General features: G+C 51.1%; 1 long non-coding RNA gene across 1 annotated transcript in view; it reads right to left on the bottom strand.

Annotated features, from left to right (window-relative positions):
* LOC142303298 (uncharacterized) overlaps positions 1–22,565 on the bottom strand; it is a 257,027-nt gene that overhangs the window by 234,399 nt on the left and 63 nt on the right. The window lies entirely within an intron of this gene.

The raw sequence follows: 22,565 nt of genomic DNA on the forward strand, positions 1-22,565 counted from the left end.
GGATCACCTTGGTGTGTTTTTAAAAATGATCCAAGATGAACAAGTCATGGTTCAGCAAGGACTTTGCAAGCCTGGTGTCATCCTGGGGAGAGTAAATGCTTGTGGATTTTTGAATGTGCTTCATGCAAATCAACCTATCAAGTTTGCAACTGGGTGACAAGTGATGCCACGTAAGTGGTGTGTGTGGCCCATTTTTTGGAAAAAAAGGGAGACTCTGCTTGGAGTCCCCTTGCTGTGCTTTTAAAAATGATCCAAGATAACCAAGTCATGATTCAGCAAGGACTTTTCTACCCCGGTGTCATCCTGCGAACAGTTAAGGCTGGCGTATTTTTGAATGTGCTTCATGGAAATTAACATGTCCAGTTTGCAACTGGGGCACAAGTGACGCCACTGAAGTGGTGTGTGTGGTCCAACTTTTGGAAAAAAGGGGGACTCTGCTTGGAGACCCCTTGCTATGTCTTTAAAAATGATTCAAGATGAACAAGTCATGGTTCAGCAAGGACTTTGCTACCCCGGTGTCATCCTGGGGAGAGTACATGCTGGTGGATTTTTGAATGTGCTTCATGCAAATCAACATATCCAGTTTGCAACAGGGGCACAAGTGATGCCACTGAAGCAGTGTGTGTGGCCCAATTTTTGGAAAAAAAAGGGAGACGCTGCTTGGAGTCCCCTTGCTGTGTTTTTAAAAATGATCCAAGATGAACAAGTCATGGTTCAGCAAGGACTTTGCAAGCCCGGTGTCATCCTAGGGAGAGTAAATTCTTGTGGATTTTTGAATGTGCTTCATGCAAATCAACCTATCAAGTTTGCAACTGGGTGACAAGTGATGCCACGTAAGTGGTGTGTGTGGCCCAACTTTTGGAAAAAAGGGGGACTCTGCTTGGAGTCCCCTTGCTGTATTTTTAAAAATGATCCAAGGTGAACAAGTCATGGTTCAGCAAGGATTTTGCTACCCCGGTGTCATCCTGGAGACAGTTAAGGCTGGCATATTTTTGAATGTGCTTGATGCAAATCAAGATGTCCAGTTTGCAACTGGGACACAAGTGATGCCACTGAAGTGGTGTGTGTGGCCCAATTTTTGGAAAAAAATGGAGACTCTGCTTGGAGTCCCCTTGCTGTGTTTTTAAATATGATCCAAGGTGAACAAGTCATGGTTCAGCAAGGACTTTGCTACCCCGTGGCATCCTGGGGAGAGTAAATGCTGGTGAATTTTTTAATGTGCTTGATGCAAATCAACATGTCCAGTTTGCAATTGGGGCACAAGTGATGCCACTGAAGTGGTATGTGTGTGGCCCAATTTTTGGAAAAAAGGGAGACTCTGCTTGGAGTCCCCTTGCTGTATTTTTAAATATGATCCAAGGTGAACAAGTCATGGTTCAGCAAGGACTTTGCTACCCCGGTGTCATCCTGGAGACAGCTAAGGCTGGCATATTTTTGAATGTGCTTGATGCAAATCAACATATCCAGTTTGCAACAGGGGCACAAGTGATGCCACTGAAGTAGTGTGTGTGGCCCAATTTTTGGAAAAAAAGGGAGACTCTGCTTGGAGTCCCCTTGCTGTGTTTTTAAATATGATTCAAGGTGAGGAAATTATGGTTCAGCAAGGACTTTCCTACCCCGGTGTCATCCTGGGGACAGTTAAGGCTGGCGTATTTTTGAATGTGGTTGATGCAAATCATCATGTCCAGTTTGCAACTGGGGCACAAGAGATGCCACTGAAGTGATGTGTGTGGCCCAATTTTTGGAAAAAAAGGAGACTTTGCTTGGAATCCCCTTACTGTGTTTTTAAAAATGATCCAAGATGAACAAGTCATGGTTCAGCAAGGACTTTGCAAGCCCGGTGTCATCCTAGGGAGAGTAAATTCTTGTGGATTTTTGAATGTGCTTAATGCAAATCAACCTATCAAGTTTGCAACTGGGTGACAAGTGATGCCACTGAAGTGGTGTGTGTGGCCCAATTTTTAGAAAAAAAGGGAGACTCTGCTTGGAGTCCCCTTGCTGTGTTTTTAAAAATGATCCAAGGTGAACAAGTCATGGTTCAGCAAGGACTTTGCTACCCCGGTGTCATCCTGGAGACAGTTAAGGCTGGCATATTTTTGAATGTGCTTGATGCAAATCAACATATCCAGTTTGCAACTGGGACACAAGTGATGCCACTGAAGTGGTGTGTGTGGCCCAATTTTTGGAAAAAAGAGGGACTCTGCTTGGAGTCCCCTTGCTGTGTTTTTAAAAATGATCCACGATGAAAAAGTCATGCTTCAGCAAGGACATTGCTACCCCGGTGTCATCCTGGGGAGAGTAAATGCTGGTTAATTTTTGAATGTGCTTGATGCAAATCAACATATCCAGTTTGCAACTGGGGCACAAGTGATACCACTGAAGTGGTGTGTGCGGCCCAATTTTTGGAAAAAAAGGGAGACTCTGCTTGGAGTCACCTTGCTGTGTTTTTAAAAATGATCCAAGATGAACAAGTGAGATTCAGCAAGGACTTTGCAAGCCCGGTGTCATCATGGGGAGAGTAAATGCTTGTGGATTTTTGAATGTGGTTGATGCAAATCATCATGTCCAGTTTGTAACTGGGGCACAAGTGATGCCACTGAAGTGGTGTGTGTGGCCCAATTTTTAGAAAAAAAGGGAGACTCTGCTTGGAGTCCCCTTGCTGTGTTTTTAAAAATGATCCAAGGTCAACAAGTCATGGTTCAGCAAGGACTTTGCAAGCCCGGTGTCATCATGGGGAGAGTAAATGCTTGTGGATTTTTGAATGTCCTTCATGCAAATCAACCTATCAAGTTTGCAACTGGGGGACAAGTGATGCCACGTAAGTGGTGTGTGTGGCCCTAATTTTAGAAAAAAGGGAGAATCTGCTTGGAGTCCCCTTGCTGTGTTTTTAAAAATGATCCATGATCAACAAATCATGGTTCAGCAAGGACTTTGCTACCCCGGTGTCATCCTGGGGACAGTTAAGGCTGGCATAGTTTTGAATGTGCTTGATGCAAATCAACATGTCCAGTTTGCAACTGGGGCACAAGTGATGCCACGTAAGTGTTGTGTGTGGCCCATTTTTTGGAAAAAAAGGGAGACTCTGCTTGGAGTCCTCTTGCTGTGCTTTTAAAAATGATCCAAGATAACCAAGTCATGGTTCAGCAAGGACTTTTCTACCCCGGTGTCATCCTGCGAACAGTTAAGGTTGGCGTATTTTTTAATGTGCTTCATGGAAATCAACATGTCCAGTTTGCAACTGGGGCACAAGTGATACCACTGAAGTGGTGTGGGTGGCCCAACTTTTGGAAAAAAGGGGGACTCTGCTTGGAGTCCCCTTGCTGTATTTTTAAATATTATCCAAGGTGAACAAGTCATGGTTCAGCAAGGATTTTGCTACCCCGTGGCATCCTGGGGAGAGTAAATGCTGGTGAATTTTTTAATGTGCTTGATGCAAATCAACATGTCCAGTTTGCAATTGGGGCACAAGTGATGCCACTGAAGTGGTGTGTGTGGCCCAATTTTTGGAAAAAAGGGAGACTCTGCTTGTAGTCCCCTTGCTGTATTTTTAAATATGATCCAAGGTGAACAAGTCATGGTTCAGCAAGGACTTTGCTACCCCGGTGTCATCCTGGAGACAGTTAAGGCTGGCATATTTTTGAATGTGCTTGATGCAAATCAAGATATCCAGTTTGCAACTGGGACACAAGTGATGCCACTGAAGTGGTGTGTGTGGCCCAATTTTTGGAAAAAAGGGAGACTCTGCTTGGAGTCCCCCTGCTGTGTTTTTAAAAATGATCCAAGATGAACAAGTCATGATTCAGCAAGGCCTTTGCTACCCCGGTGTCATCTTGGGGACAGTTAAGGCTGGCGTATTTTTGAATGTGCTTCACGCAAATCAACATATCTAGTTTGCAACTGGGGCACAAGTGATACCACTGAAGTGGTGTATGTGGCCCAATTTTTGGAAAAAAGGGAGACTCTGCTTGGAGTCCCCTTGCTGTGTTTGTAAAAATGATCCAAGATGAACAAGTGATGGTTCAGCAAGGACTTTGCTACCCCGGTGTCATCCTGGGGAGAGTAAATGCTGGTGGATTTTTGAATGTGCTTGATGTAAATCAACATGTCCAGTTTGCATCTGGGGCACAAGTGATGCCACTGAAGTGGTGTGTGTGGCCCAATTTTTAGAAAAAAAGGGAGACTCTTCTTGGCATGTCATGCCCTTCTAAAATAATGTAAAACACAGTAAGGGGACTCCAAGCAAAGTCTCCTTTTTTTCCAAAAATTGGGCCACACACATCACTTCAGTGGCATCACTTGTGCCCCAGTTGCAAACTGGACAAGATGATTTGCATCAACCACATTCAAAAATACGCCAGCCTTAACTGTCCCCAGGATGACACCGGAATAGCAAAGTCCTTGCTGAACCATGATTTCCTCACCTTGAATCATATTTAAAAACACAGCAAGGGGACTCCAAGCAGAGTCCCCCTTTTTTTCCAAAAATTGGCCCACACACACCACTTCAGTGGCATCAATTGTGCCCCAGTTGCAAACTGGACATGTTGATTTGCATCAAGCACATTCAAAAATCCACCAGCATTTACTCTCCCCAGGATGACACCGGGGTAGCAAAGTCCTTGCTGAATCTCACTTGTTCATCTTGGATCATTTTTAAAAACACAGCAAGGTGACTCCTAAGAGGTTGACTTTCAGCATCTGCAAGCTGTTGGCTACAGAAATGCTGCCTTAGCGCCTGGTGGACACAGAAGATTTTCGAGACCTTATGTCCATCGCAGTGCACCAAAAGCAGATGCCCATTCGCCACTACTTCTCCAAGAAAAGTGTGCCTGCGCTACAACAGCATGTCGCACACAACATCACCGTTTCCTTGAGAAACTGTCACGCTGTACTCTAAGATGTACAATAGCAGTACAGTGCAGTAATGTGGGACTGAGAGGATTCCTGAAACTATCTAAGAAGGTAGTTAGCTGGTAAACCACTAGGGGGCTTAAAAGTGGAGGAAACGTATGAGCAGGGAATTCCCTAGCAGAGGTAATACTAGTCAAGCCCACCAGATGGCAGTAGAATCGTCAGAAAGCCGTGTCACAACATGAGGTCTTGTAAGTACACAAGGGCAAAGTCTAAACGTAGTCAGAGGGAAGCAAATAGTCAGTAGCTGGGAAATCAGAGCCTAGAAGCGAGGGGGAATGGGAAGACCGGACAGAATTAAGGTAAACAGATAAGGAACGAACAGGGAGACAGCGGGAGAGACACTGATGGAAACAGACAACAGAGGAGGTTAACAGGTCAGGTGAACACGGAGGTCAGGAGGGGGCAGGGCAGACAACAGGTCACTCAAGAGCAGAACACAGCAGAGCCAGAAATATCAATCGTGAAGTCCAAGAGAAACAGTGCCCTAATAAAGCAGCCTGACCTCCAGAACGAGGCAAGAAGGATTAACCCCTAACGTGACCTGCATTAGAAGTGAAAGTAAAAAAAAACGCTCAGCTCCAGCTGAGCCAGGAGTCAATCATGACAGAAACTCTGTGTGTTACTTGGAACAGTAAGTGTGACGCCCTGGCAAAACCAGGTAGCCCCACATTAGCCCCCCCCATAACACCATCCCTCACCTAGGTCATATAAAGCTGACCTGAAACCCTAGTCACCCCACTCAGGGCAAGACAGGCACACCAGTGGGCGGGACCAGGCGGTTAGGGAACGCCCACCTAGGGGTCTAGACAGCTCGGTGTGGGAAAACCAACAGTCGAGTCTAGTCTGTAGTTCAAGTTGAGAGGAGTGTGGGCTGGAGCAAGGTGTAGCTACAGTAGAGGAGAAGTTCAAATTGAACGGTGCCAGGGTCGGAGCCCTGGTACCTTGGCTAGGTGGCAGACGTCAGCAGGAGACAGGAAGACGGCTCGGCAGATCCGAGGAGGACCGGAGCAGGGTTGGAGCCCGCTGGTACCGACACTGGAGACCCGACCGGAAACTGTGCACAGAGGGGGTACTCTGACCCTGAAGCCAGGACCGGAACCAACGGCCTAGCTAATCAACCGATTGAGGGCAGCATTACAGGTCCTGTCCCAACCAAAGTCCCAAAAGCAGACAACCACCCACAGGTAGGGATAGGGCAACCGCCAGGGCCCATAGATCCCACGGATCAGCGTCAGTGGGCACGGCTCCTCAGGCACACAGCAAGCCGGGAGTGGACTCCAGTGTTCCATACCGGGAAGTCCAAACACACAACCACAACCAGTGCAGAGGAAGAGACGGCGACCACCAGCCCGGGTTGGGGACCAGAGTACAACCGTCCGCGGCGGCCGGCCACCAGCAACTTGGTTTACCAAAAGACTCGTGTGATTCATTTACTTGTGAGTAACCAAACATCCCCTGCTACATCCGGGCGCGCAAGCCCCTGCCACGCCATACCCTGCACAGAGACACTGGGCCCCGGGGCAACCATCCCTAGCCACGGAGGGGTTAACATCCGTCTGCCATTACATCTCCCCCGGGTATCCCATAAAAGCAGCGGTGTTGTCCCACTTCACCACACACCGTGGGTGGCGTCATAAACCAAATACGGTCAAGGCCGTACAACCACGTCCCCCTTTTCATTCGGCGTGTCCCCGTGACCCCCGGGTCTTGAGGATCCCTTGAGCCACGCAGCGGGTCCAGATCCGAGCAGCGCCGGCTGCTGGCACGGGGGTGGCACACCCCGAAATTTGGCATCTGGTGGAAGTGCGTCTTGAATTGGACAGTCAGCGGTGATCCGTTGAACACGGCCGGAAGGAAACAACACCCTGAGGCCGAAAACGAAACTGACCTGCCGCACGAGGGAGTGCATGCAAAAGACCAAGGGGGGGTAGGCGAAGAGTCTGCAGCATGTGACCCGAGCAGATAAAGGGCAGAGACGCCAGGACTCTTTTGTTCCTGGACACCGATAACGAAACATGGCCGACCAGTTTGGCAAACCAGCAGTGGAGGAACCCGTGTCCGGAACAGCCGATTGGGTGGAAGCCCAGACCGAGTGCATGTGCCGCAGGATCCAGCCTCAGGCCAGCTTCTTGCTGAAGTGGTGGACGGCCGAGATGGCGGAGCTGGCTGCAGCCGTTCGGGTCCGTGAAGTGGACGCGACTTCGGAGGAGCGGGTAAGCGACCCACGCCCCTATGTCCCACCGGGACCGACCCACCAGGCTGAGGGGCTCGGTCTGCCCCCGTCCGCTACGCCGCCTCCCTCACTGCCCATACCTGCGGCCGACACCCCGCTCGGTCCGCTGCCACAAGCCACGGCAGCAGTACCCGTTCCATCTCCCCGTGAGGACCCGCCAGCGGAACCCTCAGGCCGCAAGCACGTCTCTGCTCTGGCACCCGTACGAGCTCCACGCCAGACTAAAGCCCGGAAGACACCCCATCCGGCCTCGAGCCAGGCCGTGACCCTGATGACATCACCCCCAGTCCCGGAGAAGGCAGCACCCGCAACGACGGCGGCCCCAGCAGTCCACCATGCCGAAGCGGAGGCAGCCCCTGACCGGAAGTCAGCGCCGCCAGAGACGCTGACCACTCCCAAGTCCCCGACCTCGGCTGAGACGCAGCAGGGATGCACCTGTGGGGCACAAGAGCAGACCATGACACAGCGGAGCCCTCCATTGCCAGTGGTGCCGGTCGTAGCCGGCACGAAGGGAGTCCGGCTGGGCCCAGAGCCCGGGCAGGTGGAAGCAGAGCATGCAGCAAGTGCTCCGTATTGGGAACGGCAGCGGCGCCAGCTGAACGAAGAAATAGCGGCCCGGGAAAAGAGAAAGGCGGAGGTACTGTCCTGGACATATACTGAAAAGGATCATCTCCGGAATACCACCTTCCGGGTGCGGGGCCCAACATACCAAGGCCAGGTCCGGCACTTCAATGCCCAGAGAGGCTGGGGCTTCATCTACGAGCTGGGCCTGGAGGCCAAGGTCTTTGTGTCCCGGAGGGATGTGGCCCCTCAGCTACCTGTTGGCCACCCAGACCGAGACCTGGAGCCCGGAGAATTGGTCTCGTATACCCGGCATTGCGGAGAGAGTGGGTGGTTCGCCCTGGATGTCAAGAGATGGGTGAATGATGGAGAAAAATTTTACCTCCGCCCCTCTCCACCACAGAGGATGAAAGTTAGGTAGTGAAACCCCGGCTACCCCAAGTGTGAGTCCCCGTTGGGACTGTTAACCCCTTTAAAGTTCCCATTTAAAAGTTTTAAAAAATGGACCATGGCCGTGAACTGGCAGGCCAACCCAAAAACTATTGGGCCTTGTAAATAGTCCCTGACCAACCTTCTCACCCTGCTGCAGTCTCTGGAGAGGCTGATTGGAGGAAGGGCCTTTTGTAGAGTCGGCCGAGGCCCAGTCACCACCGAAACCGGTGACTACCCTCCAGGTCAGGGGTACCCTGGACTTGGGGCCCTTGAAAAAGACTGCCAGGTAAGGAACTTTTTACCCGGCTCGTAAGGGCAACAGCTGAACCAGTCCTGGACTTGGGCAAGGGGTGAGCACCATTGCTTAGCAGTCGCACCAGGGGGCAGGTTGTTTTGGGTGGCGGTGAGGTGAGAAGGACCCGGTCTGTCCCATCCCGGTTTTGCATGTGTAACGTTTAAGAAAAGTGCCTCTCGTAAGAGAAGAATAACAATGTACCACTGTTATTATACTTGTAAATGTTCTTTTTCTCTTTTCAGTTCCTGTTAAATAAATGTTGGTGGTCAGACAGCCCGCGGACGGTCTGTATTAAACCAAGGGGGAATGTGACGCCCTGGCAAAACCAGGTAGTCACACATTAGGCCCCCGCATAACACCATCCCTCACCTAGGTCCCATAAAGCCGACCTGAAACCCTAGTCACCTCCCTCAGGGCAAGACAGGCACACCAGTGGACGGGACCAGGTGGTTAGGGAATGCCCACCTAGGGGTCTAGACAGCCCGGGGTGGGAAAACAAACAGTCGAGTCTAGTCTGTAGTTCAAGTTGAGAGGAGTGTGGGCTGGAGCAAGGTGTAGCTCCAGCAGAGGAGAAGTTCAAGTTGAACGGTGCCAGGGTCGGAGCCCTGGTACCTTGGCTAGATGGCAGAAGGTAATTTCCGTCAACAGGACACTGGAAGATTGCTCGGCAGTTCCGAGGAGGACCGGAGCAGGGTTGGAGCCCGCCGGTACCGACACTGGAGACCCGACCGGAAACCGTGCACAGAGGGGGTACTCGGACCCTGAAGCCAGGACCGGAACCAACGGCCTAGCTAATCAACTGATTGAGGGCAGGATTACAGGTCCTGTCCCAACCAAAGTCCCAAAAGCAGACAACCACCCACAGATAGGGCAACCGCCAGGGCCCATAGATACCACGGGTCAGCGTCAGCGGGCTTCGCTCCTCAGGCACACAGCAAGCCGGGAGCGGACTCCAGTGTTCCATACGGGAAGTCCAAACACACAACCACAACTAGTGCAGAGGAAGAGACGGCGACCACCAGCCCGGCTGGGGGATCAGAGTACAACCGGCCGCGGCGGCCGGCCACCAGCACCAAAAGACTCGTGTGATTCATTTACTTGTGAGTAACCAAATATCCCCTGCTAGAACCGGGCGCGCAAGCCCCTGCCACCGCCATACCCTGCACAGAGACACTGGTTCCCGGGGCAACCATCCCTACCCACAGAGGGGTTAACATCCAGCTGCCATTACATCTCCCCCGGGTATCCCATAACAGCAGCGGTGGTGTCCCACTTCACCACACACCGTGGGTGGCGTCACGAACCGAATACGGTCAAAGCCATACAACTACGTCCCCCTCTTCATTCGGCGTGTCCGCGTGACCCCCGGGTCTGTAGGATCCCTCGAGCCACGCAGCGGGTCCGGATCCGATCAGCGCCGGCTGTTGGCACGTGGGCAGCACATAAGCATGGACGGGGGTGTTACATGTCGCTGACTGGGCACTGGGTAACTATGGTGAGAGATGGAGAAGGGTCTGCTGTACAAGTCTTGCCGTCCCCACGAGTTGTGCGTCAATCCTCTGTATGTAGAAGTTCCTCCACTGCTTCTGCCTCCTCAACCTCGTCTCGGTCCTCCACTTCCGCCCAAATCATGTCTGGTAAGGCCACCCACGTTGTAACTGTGCATAAGGAATCCCGCACACCTCCTTCCTATGCTGACAGCAGAGCTCAACGGCATCAGGCGGTCGACTCTTCACTTTGAAATGTATGGGAAATGTGAGTCACACCGCTGAGAAGCTCTGGAGACCGAGTTTCATCAATGGTTGTCTCCACTCAAACTGCAGCCAGGGAAGGCTGTGTGCGACAATGCTGCAAACCTGGGTGCGGGCCTTCGCCGGGGCAATGTGACACACGTGCCTTGTATGGCCCATGAGTTGAACCTGGTTGTCCAGCAATTTTTAAACCACTATCTCGGCCTACATGGGCTTCTGCAGAGGGCACGTTCACTATGTGCTCACTACCGCCGTTCACACCACGCAGCTCAACGACTTGCAGCGCTCCAGAAGTCTTTCGGCCTGCCAGTTCACCGTCTGAAATGTGATGTGCTGACACGCAGGAATTTGAATCTGCACATGTTGCAGCGACTGTGGCAGCACCGACGAGCCCTGCTGCAATATGTTATGACGTATAGCCTGGCCTAACGAGATCCAGAGGTGGGGCAGATCACGCTGCTGGAGTGGTCTCAGATCAAGGACCTATGCACCCTTCTGTACAGTTTCGAAATGGCGACGAAGATGTTTAGTGCTGACGATGCTATTATCAGCATGACAATTCCGGTCATCTACATACTGGAGCACACTCTAAACAGTATTCGGAGTCAGGTGGTGGGACAAGAGAAAGGGGAGGAAGTACAGGAGGAGTGATATGCGGAAGGGATAACAAGATCTCCAAGGTCCAGACGGTCAGCAGCACCAAGGCGGCAGGCATGGGACAGTGGAGGAGAGTGATTAACAAGGGCGCATGGTAGTAGCCAAACTGTTGAGGAAGGTGCAGGAGCCCAGGAAGAAATGGAGGACGAACTGGCGATGGGCATGGAAGAATCAGCAGATGAGGGAGACCTTGATCACATTTCTGTTGTGTGAGGTTGGGGGGAGAGGGCAGAGGAAGGAAGCAGGATTCTCACCTTGCCGCCAACAACACAGCAAGGACTTGGTCCTCCTGGATGTGCAAGACACATGAGCGCCTTCTTGCAGCACTACCTACAACATGACCCTCATATTGTCAGAATTCGAAGTAATGCTGAGTTGCCACACTCTTAGATCCCCAGTACAAGACAAAATTTGGCGAAATAATTCCTGCCATAGAAAGGGACGCACGTATGCATGAGTATCAGCAGAAGCTAGTACGCAATCTTAGATCGGCTTTTCCACTAAACACCAGTGCTGGACAGAGTGAATCTCACATTTCTAACTTGCCAACCATCACTCAAACCGTACTAGTAACACCGTATCTGGTGGTAACAGGAATTTTATGTAATCGTTTCATTAATTTTTTACACCATCCTTTGCAAGGCCAGAAGACACAAGAAGTCTGACACATAGTCAATGCCTGGAGAGGATGATACAGGAGTATCTCCAAGTGAGCATCGATGTCATGACTGTGCAACTGGAGCCTTGCTCATTTTGGGCTTCCAATCTGGAAAAATGGCCTGAGCTCGCCACTTACGCCTTGGAGATCTTGAGCCATAGATCCCAAAAAATGAGAACGCTACGGGTTTCGGAATATGGCGCAAAATGTGCGCCTTTTTTTTGGAAAAACATGTGAATTTTTTAACCCCTTAGATATAAGTAAACCTTACAGATACAAGCAAACCTTAAAACTACAACTCGTCTCGCAAAAAAAAAAAGACCTTTTATATGGCAAGATTGACGGAAAAATAAAAAGGTTACGGCTCTTGGAAGAGAGGAAAAAAAAACAAAACGGAAAATGTCGGGGGGCTGAAGCGGTTAATCCCTCCCTGTCCTCCACAGCTGTGATCCGATCACATGATCAGATCACAGTTGCATGACACTCAGCTCCCAACGCATGTATTTTGGATGCATTTTGCAAGCATTTTACATGCGTTTTGGATGCATTTTTGTCAGTGCGGTCCCCCAGCTCTGCTACATGCCCGCTGACAGTAGACACAGACAGTGCCAGGCAATGAGAATGAACTCGGATGAACTGCACCCGACTTCATTGTCATCCCGTGGCTCTGTCTCTGTGTGCTGTCATGAACTCAGATGAACCTCCGAGGTCAGTGCCAGGACACAGGAGTCCGAAGCAGTGATGTCAGAGCTTCACCCGATTTCACTGACATCGCGCGGCTCTCTCTTTGTGTCGCAGCCTGATTTGCGGTCACATGTGAAGGACTCGCCTGTGACCGCAAATCCCCTGAGTGATTGAAGTGAGCAGCGCGAACAGCGGTGCCATCACTCAGGTAACCCGCGGCCACAGCTGGAGTACTCCACCTGAGAGCGGTGGCCGCGAGTAACGTAAGTGACGTCATTGCTGATCGCGTGGCTCACTTCAGTTGTTGCGTGGAGCTGACAGAGCAGTCGGGGTCTGTGGCCGCTCGCTGTCAGCTTCATGTAGCAGAGCTGAAAGTGTCGTGGGACCTCATGTGGATTACGTCGGACCTGGAGGGGTATTTGGGGATTAATAAAGTGGTGAAAGAGGGTGCTTTTTTGTCTTTCATTAGAAATAAAGGATGTTTTGGATGTGTGTGTTTATTTTCTTTAACTTACAGGTTAATCATGGAAGGTATCTCAGGGAGACGCCTGCCATGTTTAGCCTAGGACTTAGTGGCAGCTATGGGCTGCTGCCATTAACTCCTTATTACTCAGTTTGCCACTGTACCAGGGCAATTCGGGATGAGCCAGGTAGAGTCCCGGGACTGTAGCATCTAATGGATGCAGCAATTTCGGGTGGCTGCTGGCTGATATTGTAAGGCTGGGGGGCTACCCATAACGTGGAGCTCCCCATCCTGAGAATACCAGCCTTCAGCCGTGTGGCTTTACCCTGGCTGGTATCCAAATTGGGGGGGACCGCATGTTTTTTCTTTTTAAATTGTTCATTTCTTTTTTTTACTGCACGATATAGACACGCGTACTGGTGGCTGTGATTGGTTGTAGTGAGACAGCTGTCACTCAGCGTGGGGGCGTGTCTGACTGCAACCAATCATAGGCGGGGGGAAGCAGGGAATCCGAGATGGAATAATGAGCGGCCGGCATTTTCAAAAGAGGAGAAGCCGCCACAGTTTGAACGCCGTGCAGCGCCGCGCCGGTGATCGTTGACCGGTGAGTATGAGAGAGGGGGTGGGAGGGAGAGATCGACAGAGAGAGAGAGAGAGACAGAAAGACCTGCATTTGTCATGTCAAAAATAATGCGGATCGCAACAAAAATGCAGTGCAAACGCACTTCTTAGCATTTTGGCAGAGTTTTTCTACAACTCATTGATTTCAATGGGTGTAGAACAGTGCCAAAACGGACAAAAGAATTGACATGCTGCTTTTTTAAACGCAAAGATTTTGTCAAATTTTTGACAATCAAAACGCTGCGTTTAAAAAAGCATCGTGTGCACGGATTTTGCATGATTCTCATAGATTTTGCTGGGGAAGCAGAACGCATGAATTTTGACAATGTGACGCTGCAGGTTAAAACGCTTCAGAAACGCAAAAAAACCCCGCAACGTGCGCATGAGCCCTAAGGCCTAGGCTTCACTTGTGTTTTACACGGGTGAGTGCAATCATAGAAAACATTGGATTGCACTCGCACCAGTCTAACACTATAAGGCAGTGTCCATCTACAATTCTTTTCTCATGCCATTTCGGCAGGCCCTGACTGACCATAGGGCAATTCTGGCAAATGCCAGATGGGCCGGTCCCTGTAGTTGGCCGGTGCCTGTAGTGGGCCGGTGCCTGTAGTGGGCCGCTGTATCTGCAGTCACCGCCGCGCTCCTCAGCAGTGTGTGCATGCCGGGCACACTAGCTGCAGCAGGAGCAGGAGGCAGCGCGTTGTGCTGTGTCGGCCCTGCTGTGTGATAGTGTGCCCGGCATGTACACACTGCTGAGGAGCGCGGTGGTGGCGGTGGCGGTGGCGGTGACCGCAGCTTCCTCTTTCCTATTCAAAATGTATTTGCATCTTTCAGACGTTAAATTTGAACAGTGCGCCGGGACTGGGCCCCGCCCCCGACGTGCAGCAACGTGATGACGTCAGCACCTTGCTGACGTCATCACAGTGCTGCGGGCACCACACAGGATACATCAGGCAGCGTGTGTGTGTGTGTGTATGTGTGTGTGTGTGTGTGTGGGTAGTGGGGTGCATTGTATTGTGTGTGTGTGTGTGGTGGGTAATGGGGGTGCATTGTATTGTGTGTGTGTGTGTGTGTGTGTGTGGGGGGAGGGGCGCGGTGTCATTAATCGAGGACTAATCAGTGTGATATCAGTAATATTAGTCCAAGACCGGTCCGCACAGGTACAATCCCCTGCAGTGACTGCAGCGCTTGTAGAGTGATTAGGACACAGGTATGTGGCGGAACAATCCACAAATCAGGGAAGCAAAGAGCAGAAAATACATCAAGGTCTGCTACACACTGCAAAAATGTGTCACATAGTGCCATGCAGTACTCACATAATGCCATACAGTACTCACATAGTGCCATTCAGTCAGGGCCAGAGTAAGGTTGGTGGGGGCCCATGGGCAGAAAATCTGGTGGGGGCCCCATAACGTTAACATTTTTAGCCATAACAGTACAGCGCGAACTGTAGCATTTAGATATAAATCCAATGAACATTTATCTTATCCTGTTCTGCCACATTCAGATTTACAGTACTACAATACATACACAGTCCAGGATAACTCACAGCAGTCATATATACACAGAAAGTAGAGTTACTCACATATTTTTTTATTGATCCCAATGTTAAGGCAGCCAGGGCCGGCTCCAGGTTTTTGTGGCCTCCGGGTGAAAGAGTCTCAATGGACCCCATCCACACACACACGCACATACACATACAGGCATACGTACATATACATATTTGAAGACAAATTCAGAAAAATACATATAAACAGACAAATATATGCAGTCATATACACTGACATACATGCAGACACAGACGCATTAGGGCTCGTGCGCACGTTTTGACCCAAATCCGTGCGTTCATAAAATGAGCATGTCAATTATTCCGTGCGCTATGGATGCAGCTCCCACTCTGTCTATGGTGGGGGCAGAATCCATAGCGCATGAAATCGGCTTTTTTTGTACAGAAAAACTGCATCCATTATGCAGTGTTTCTGCAGCGATTTGACGCGCACATGTGCTGTCAAATCGCTGCAGAATATTCAGCAGTTACGTGCGCATGAGCCCTTACAGCTCTTAATATGGGGAAGTCGCCTCTCCCACTTGTTTCCGTCCAGCTCCTTCAGGACATGTGGCTGTGTTTCACGATGGCTGTCACTAACAGACATGACTGCACACTGACAGCACTGCTGTATATACATCACAGGAGGGGCTGGGGGCTACAATATATACATTACAGGAGGGGCAGGGGGCATAGACGTTACTGGAGTGGCAATCAGCTCTGGTGGTGTACTCATTACTGGGATGGGTGACATAGCGCGCTGGGGGACCCATATAGTTCTGGGGGGGGGCGCACAGACTGCTCTAATTCATATATAAACACACACACAGTACTGCTTCTTACACACACAGCTCTGACACACACACACACACACACAGCTCTGATAGACAGACACACACACACAAATACAATGCACCCCCCATTACGCTATACACAAACACACAATACAATGCACCCCCCATCACCCCCTACACACACACACACAAATACAATGCACCCCCCATCAACCCCTACACACACACGCAATGCACCCCCCATCACGCCCCCCACACACTCACACAATGCACCCCCCATCACCCCCTACACACAAAATGCACCCCCCCATCACCCCCCACACACACACACACTCACACAATGCACCCCCCATCACCTCCTACACACACACACACACACACACACACACACACACAATACAATGCACCCCCCATCAACTCCTACACACACAATGCACCCCCCCATCACCCCCTACACACACACACACACACACACATTACTCCCTACACACACAATGCACCTGCCAATCTCACACACATGCACACATATACACACACACACACACACACACAATGCAGCCCCCCATCACCCCCTACACACAAGCACAAATACAATGCACCCCCATTACTCCCTACACTTACAATGCACCCACCCATCACCCACACACACACATACACACCCCCCATCACCCCCTACACACACACAATGCACCCCCCATCACCCCTACACACAGACACGCAAATACAATGCACCTCCCATTACTCCCTATACACACACAATGCACCCCCCATCACCCCCTACACATACACACACACACAATGCACCCTCCATTACTCCCTACACACACACACACACACACACAATGCACCCCCCATTCCTCCCTACACAAACACACAATACAATGCACCCCCCATCACCCCCTACACATATACACACACACAAATACAATGCACCCATTACTACACACACTCCACCCACCCATCACCCCCTACACACACACACACACAATGCACCCCCATCACCTCCTACACACACACACACAATACAATGCACCCCCCCCACACACACACACACACACAATGCACCCACCCATCACCCCCTACACACACACACACACACATACACAAAGTGCACCCCCCATTACTCCCTACACACACACACACACACAATGCACCCCCATTCCTCCCTACACAAACACACAATACAATGCACCCCCATCACCCCCTACACATATACACACACAAATACAATGCACCCATTACTACACACACACTCCACCCACCCATCACCCCCTACACACACACACACAATGCACCCCCCATCACCTCCTACACACACAATACAATGCACCCCCCCACACACACACACACACACAATGCACCCCCCATCACCTCCTACACACACACAATACAATGCACCCCCCCACACACACACACAATGCACCCACCCATCACCCCCTACACACACACACACTACAATGCACCCCCCATCACCCCTACACACATACACACACAAATACAATGCACCCCCATCACCTCCTACACACACACACACACACACACACAATACAATGCACGCCCCCACACACACACACACACACACACACACTGCACCCACCCCATGACCCCCTACACACACACACACACACACACACACACACAATGCACCCCCCATACACACACACAAAATACAATGCACCCCCCATCACCCCCTACACACACACACACACACAATGCACCCCCCATCACCCCCCCCACACAATGCCCCCCCATCACCCCCTACACACACACACACTGCACCCACCCATCACCCCCTGCACACGCACACACACAATGCACCCCCATCACCCCCTACACACACACACACACACACACAATGCACCCCCCATCACCCCCTACACAGACACACACACACACACACACACAATGCAGCCCCCATCACCCCCTACACACACACACTACAATGCACCCCCCATCAACCCCTACACACACACACACTGTACCCCCTACACACACACACACACACACACAATGCACCCCCCATCACCACCTACACACACAATGCACCCCCATCACCCCCTACACACACACACACAATACAATGCACCCCCCATCAACCCCTACACACACACACACACACACAAAATGCACCCCATCACCCCCTACACACACACACACACACACACAATGCACCCCCCCATCACCCCCTACACACACACAAAATGCACCCCATCATCCCCTACACACACACACACACACACACAATGCATCCCCCATCACCACCTACACACACAATGCACCCCCCATCACCCCCTACACACACACACAATGCACCCCCACATCACCCCCTACACACACACATACACACACACAATACAATGCACCCCCCATCACCCCCTACACACATACACACAAATACAATGCACCCCCATTACTCCACACACACACACACACACACAATGCACCCCCCATCAACCCCTCCCCACACACACAATACAATGCACCCCCCCACACATACACACAATGCACCCACCCATCACCCCCTACAGACACAAACACACACAATACACAAACACACACAATACAATGCACCCCCCATCACCCCTACACACACACAAATACAATGCACCCCCATTACTCCACACACACACACTGCACCCCCAACACACACACACACAATGCACCCCCATCACACACACACACACACACACACACAATGCACCCCCCATCACCCCCTAACACACACACACACACAATGCACCCCCATCACCCCCTACACAGACACACACACAATGTACCCCTACACACACACACACACACAAAATGCACCCCCCATCACCCCCTACACACACACAAAATGCACCCCCATCACCCCCTACACACACACAATGCACCCCCCATAACCCCCTACACACACACACACACAAATACAATGCACCCCCCATCAACCCCTACACACACACACAATGCACCCCCCATGACCCCCTACACAGACACACACACAATGCAGCCCCCATCACCCCCTACACACACACACAGACACACTACAATGCACCCCCCATCAACCCCTACACACACACACACACACACACAATGCACCCCCAACACACACACACAATGCACCCATCACCACCTACACACACAATGCACCCCCTACACACACACACAAAGCACCCCCCATCAACCCCTACACACACACACACAAACACACACACACATAATGCACCCCCCATCACCCCCTAACACATACACACACACACAATGCACCCCCATCACCCCCTACACACACACACACACACACACAATGTACCCCTACACACACACACACACACACACACAATGCACCCCCATAACCCCCTACACAGCCACACACACACAATGCAGTCCCCATCCCCCCCCCCCACACACACAATACAATGCACCCCCCAACAACCCCTACACACACACAAAATGCACCCCCCATCACACCCTACCCACACACACAAAATGCACCCCCATCACCCCCTACACACACACAATGCACCCTCCATCACCCCCTACACACACACACACACACACACAAATACAATGCACCCCCCATCAACCCCTACACACACACACAATGCACCCCCATGACCCCCTACACAGACACACACACACAATGCAGCCCCCATCACCCCCTACACACACACACACACACACACTACAATGCACCCTCCATCAACCTCTACACACACACACACACACACACACAATGCACCCCCAACACACACACACACACAATGCACCCATCACCACCTACACACACAATGCACCCCCATCACCCCCTACACACACACACACACAAAGCACCCCCCATCAACCCCTACACAGACACACACACACACACACACAAAATGCACCCCCCATCACCCCCTACACACACACAAAATGCACCCCCATCACCCCCTACACACACACAATGCACCCCCCATCACCCCCTACATAGACACACACAATGCACCCCCATCACCCCTACACACACACACAATACAATGCACCCCCCATAAACCCCTACACACACACACACACACACACACAAATGCACCCCCCATCATCCCCTACACACACACAAAATGCACCCATTACCCCCTACACTCACTCACACACACACACACACACACACACACACAAAATGCACCCCCCATCACCCCCTACACACACAATGCATCCCCCATCACCCCCTACATACATACATACATACACACACACACACCCCATTAAACCTCCCCGTACTCAATACAATGCACCCTCCATTACCCCTCCCCCCACACACAATACAATGCAACCCTCATCACCCCCTACACACACAAATTACACTGCCCCATCACTACATACTCCTGCCTCCCCCCTCCCTCGGAATACAGTACTCCCCCTCTGCCTGTCACAAAGCTGTGTTCTTTCACAAATGTTCCCCGTTGTGTCCTCAGTCCCTCCCTACTCATCCCCATTAATTAAACCTGTCTCTTCAGCTCCTTCATGGAGCGCTTAGGCTAGTTTCACACTTGCGTTGGACGGGATCCGTAGCATTGCGTTGTGTGACGCATGCAACGGATGCGTTGCATATAGTGGCACAACGCATGCTACAGATCGTACAAAATAACGCAATCCGTTGTAGTTTTTTTTCCTTGACTTTATACATCTGAGCATGCGCAGTTGTGTAAAGACAGCTGCGTTAACGGAATCCGTCAAATGACGCATTCTAACGGAATCCGCCACCATAGGCGTCCATTATAAAAACAACGGACGCCTAACTGATTCCTGCAGGTTGTGTTTTTTTGACACTCCGCCAAGCGCAGAAAAACGCTACATGCAGCGTTCCAAACGCCCAACGCAGCGTCAAAATAACGACGCTGCGTCGTGCAGCGGATGCAACGCAAACACTTGCGTTACAGTGCGTCATCCATACAACTCTATGGAGAATAGCGCAGTGCGTTAACGGACTGCGCTATTCTCCATAGTGATGGAATGCGCTGAATGTAAGTGTGAAACAAGCCTTACCGCTTCCTGATGTCCCCTGTGTGGCGCCCGCAGCACTGTGATGACGTCAGCAAGGTGCTGATCTCATCACGTTGCTGCACGTCGGGGACGGGGCCCAGTCCCAGCGCGCTGTTCAAATGTATTTACGTCTGAAAGACGCAAATACATTTGAATAGGAAGGAGGAAGCTGCGGTCACCGGCACCGGCTCTGCTGCGCTCCTCTGCAGTGTGCACATGCCGGGCACACAACAGAGCCGGCACAGCACAGCGCGCTGCCTCCTGCTCCTGCTGCAGCTAGTGTGCCCAACATGTACAAACTGCTGAGGAGCGTGGCGGTGACAGCAGATACCTCGGCCCACTACACCGTGCCCCTGCTTCTAGGGGGACATGGTGCCCCCCCGCTGGGTACGCCCATGACGGCCGCATCACATAGCAGGGAGCTCATTGGCACACCTCTGACCCCGGAAGTGCAAGCGCTGGTACTTCCGGGGTCAATCAGCGTCCTGTGCCCGCAGTTTGTTTTTGCGTCTCAAAGAAGCAGATACAAATATATGGCGGTGCGTGCCCCCTCCCCCCGAAAACACAGCTGATTTATTAGACTGTCTTTACGGAGGAGGAGAGGGTGTGAAGAAAAAAAAATGCTTACAGGTGCCTAGTGGCAAGTATGGCCCTGGTGGTGGGGGCCCCCTTAGAAGCTCTTTTGGTAGGGGCCCCAGGGCTGGAGTCCCGCCTATAATCCGGCCCTGCATACAGTATTCACATACTGCCATACAGTACTCCCATAGTGCCATACAGTACTCCCATAGTGCCATACAGTACTCCCATAGTGCCATACAGTAATCCCATAGTGCCATACAGTACTCCCATAGTGCCATACAGTACTCCCATGCCATACAGCACTCCCATAATGCCATACAGCACTCACATAGTGCCATACAGTGTCACAGAGCGCCATACAGTGTGACAGTGATACAGTGTCATAGTGCCATACGGTGTCACATGGTGCCATACAGTGCTCACATCATGCCATACAGTGCTCACATCTACAAGTGCACAAAGATATTACACATTCACTACGCAAAAAGTCGGCCTGTGCAACCCCCAAATGTCAGGGCTGAATTTTAGTCCCAGTCCGGCCCTGCATTTCGGCATAAGAAAAGAATCGCAACATGCTGCACTTGGCATAGAGCCTCGCTTCACACGCACCCATGGGTGTGTATGAAACATCGGACTGCATTCGGATGACATCCAAGTGCAGGGTGATGTATGCAGAGACAGGGAAGACGAGAGAGATCTAATCTCAAGATCGCATAACACTCAGCTCACGCTAGTGGCAAAACCTGAGCCGAGAGCATATTGCATTCAACGCCCTTGCATCAAAAACGATATGCAAGTGAAGCCAAAGCCCAATAGCATGAAAGTGGGGACACTTCTACCATTGCACTCTGGTTTCTAGGCCAGAGTGGATTTTTAAAATAAAACGCAGCGTTAAAACCTTGTTCACAAGAAGTGTAATGATGCTCTTTTTTTGTTGTTGTTTTTGCAGGCGTCCGCATAATAACAATCTCTTCTGATTATTTTACTTTGCTGCATTTTCCACTTTGTTTGATCCAGGTCTGACACTGTTTTTTTTTAGTAATAAAAAGCTTTGATTCTGACCTTGTCTATTCATACGTGGCGGTCACCTGCCAGTTTAACCTGATGCAGTTAGATGTGTGGACGCTGCCGAACTGCAGGATTTCACTATGGGGATGACAATGAGGTGGGCACTAGGCAGGCCTGGCAGACCACAGGATTGGATCACACTGAGTGACACTCGGCTCACGCTCATAGCAGAGCCTGGACTGAGCGAGGGTCATTAGCATATAGCATCTGACGGTCTCACAGGAGACACTCATCAAATGCTATACACTTATGTGAATCCGTTCCGAATCGGCTACTTCACCTAGTGCTGACCGTATTGCATCAGACGTAACGGG

The sequence above is a fragment of the Anomaloglossus baeobatrachus genome, chromosome 4 (assembly GCF_048569485.1).
Source record: "Anomaloglossus baeobatrachus isolate aAnoBae1 chromosome 4, aAnoBae1.hap1, whole genome shotgun sequence".
In the NCBI taxonomy this organism is placed as follows: domain Eukaryota; kingdom Metazoa; phylum Chordata; class Amphibia; order Anura; family Aromobatidae; genus Anomaloglossus; species Anomaloglossus baeobatrachus.